Below are 2,215 nucleotides of genomic sequence, written 5' to 3'. Positions count from 1 at the left end.
TACTTTACTTGAGACCAAATGATCTAGACCAGTGTTTTATCAAACAACTGGGCCCCAAAATCTGCCCAAGTTGACCCATAAAATTAACTTTACAAAGTACAATGGGAATATTTAAAAAAGTAAATTTCTGAAAGCAATAAGCCATCTCATTGTTACATTTTAAATCTTTTTTTTAATAAATATAAAATTTCTATTAATTTTAAAACATAAAAATGTAAATAACTTTAGTCAAAAAACTATGTTCTGTGGTATATTAAATGGGATATTATAATTTCTATATTAATGACAAACTTTTTTAAAAGATCTGACCAAATACCTACACAGAATGAACTATTGATATTTTAACAAAACAAAGACAATTGATATACTGTTTGGATGAACTGTCCTCCACACTGGCAAGCAGCTCTAAAAAATGCTCACTTTAACAAAAAAAAATAACCATGAATCCAATCTTCATAATACTTCATGAAATTTTTCTAAGCATTCACATTTGGAAATGCATATTTAATATGACAGATTTTGCACATCACTTCCCCCCACTCTCCAGGATAACACAGGAGGAAAAGTCTTCCATATGCTACAATTTAGTGTCTGAATTTCTCTAAAGGATTGTTGGGGGTGGGGCTGGAAACAGAGGAGAATATCAGTGGTAGGAAGGAACAAAAATCAAGGAAAACATATTCCTTACCAACTACTATTAATTAATAATAAATTTTCATTCTTTTTAATCTCAGTCCATTGTTATATTAACTGGTGATTTTGCCAGAAAATTTTGGACTAACAGGAATTTAATGATTTCATTATTCTTCACATCACTAAAAAATGTGCCAATGGAGACAAAATTTAATTTAATGTAACACTTTGAATTTTCTTCCCTTTGAATAAAAAGTGCATTTTCAGGTGCTCCAAAGATACCAAAGCTAAAATGATAGGAGAGTCAGATTGCAAATGTTTTCCAATTTAAAAGGAAAAAAAAAAAAAGAGAGAGAACATTTCTGTATCACTCTTGTTTCTTTTTTTTTATTTATTTATTTTAATTTTGCTTTGAGAGAAAGAAAAGGGTAAAAAACTTTAAATCTCAATCTTTATAGGACTCAACAAACAAACAAACAATCTTGCTGCCTTCGAGTTGTATCTGACTCATAGTGACCCCTCCTTGGGTTTCCAAGGCCGTATCTTTACAGAAGTAGATGGCCCAATCTTCTTTCTCAGGAGTGGCTGTGGGTTTGAACCACCAGACTTCTGGTTAGCAGTCAAATGCCTTGGGCACTACGCTACCAGAGCTCCCCTTATAGGACTAGCATGGGTGATAATCCCAGTCTTTGTACACTCTACCTCACTCTGGTTTTTAAGACATGGTGAAGAGGAAAGAAACATATCCTCCCACCTCAAGCCCAACAGACAAGTACATTTGATCCTACTGAATACAACTACTTAGAACACACAATTTCTTATGGGAAATATTATTTTCTTCAAGTTGAAGTGCACTTTGTTCTTTTTTTGAAATTTTATTGTATTCTTGGTAAAAGTTGACATAGCAAATTATGTTCTCATTTAACTACTTTTACACATATTGTTTGGTGATATTGGATACATTTTCCACAATGTGTCAGCATTCTCATTATTTCCATTCTGTTTGTTTTGTTTCCATTAGTCTAGTTTCCCTGTATCCCCTTATCTTCTCATTTTTGCATTGGGATAAATATGAACGTTTGGTCTCTTACAGATGATTATTTAAAGGAGCACAGCACTCATATGTGATTTTTTTAATTTTGTGAGCAAATTTATTATTTGGCTGAAAAGTGACTTCCAGGAGTGGGTTAAGTTTTATATTTAAATGGTATATCAGGAATAACAGTCTCAGGAGGTCCTCTAGTTTCTATGGGTTCAATACATTTGGCTGTTTTTGGAGGGGTGCTGAAATTTGAATTTTGTTCTGTCTTTTTCTCCCATTGTACCTAGGACCATCATTATGCTTCTGGTCAGAATGGTTGTTAGTGATAGCCAGGAACCATCTAGTTCTTCTGGTCTCGAGACAGAGGAGGCCACGGTTCCTGTGAACTATTATTTCTGCCTACGAGTTTCTTCTTTGGGTCTTTGGCTTCCTTCTTTCTCTTTCACTCCTGACGAATTCAGACCAATAATTTTATCTTAAATTGCTGCTTGCAGTCTTTTAAGGTGTCAGATGCTACTCAGCACACTTGGATGTAGAGCA

The sequence above is a fragment of the Orycteropus afer genome, unplaced genomic scaffold (assembly GCF_000298275.1).
Source record: "Orycteropus afer afer isolate SDZICR_OR568_19922 unplaced genomic scaffold, OryAfe1.0 scaffold00151, whole genome shotgun sequence".
NCBI lineage: Eukaryota > Metazoa > Chordata > Mammalia > Tubulidentata > Orycteropodidae > Orycteropus > Orycteropus afer.
The sequence above is the reverse complement of the archived record's forward strand: the minus strand, read 5'-3'. Positions refer to the sequence as shown.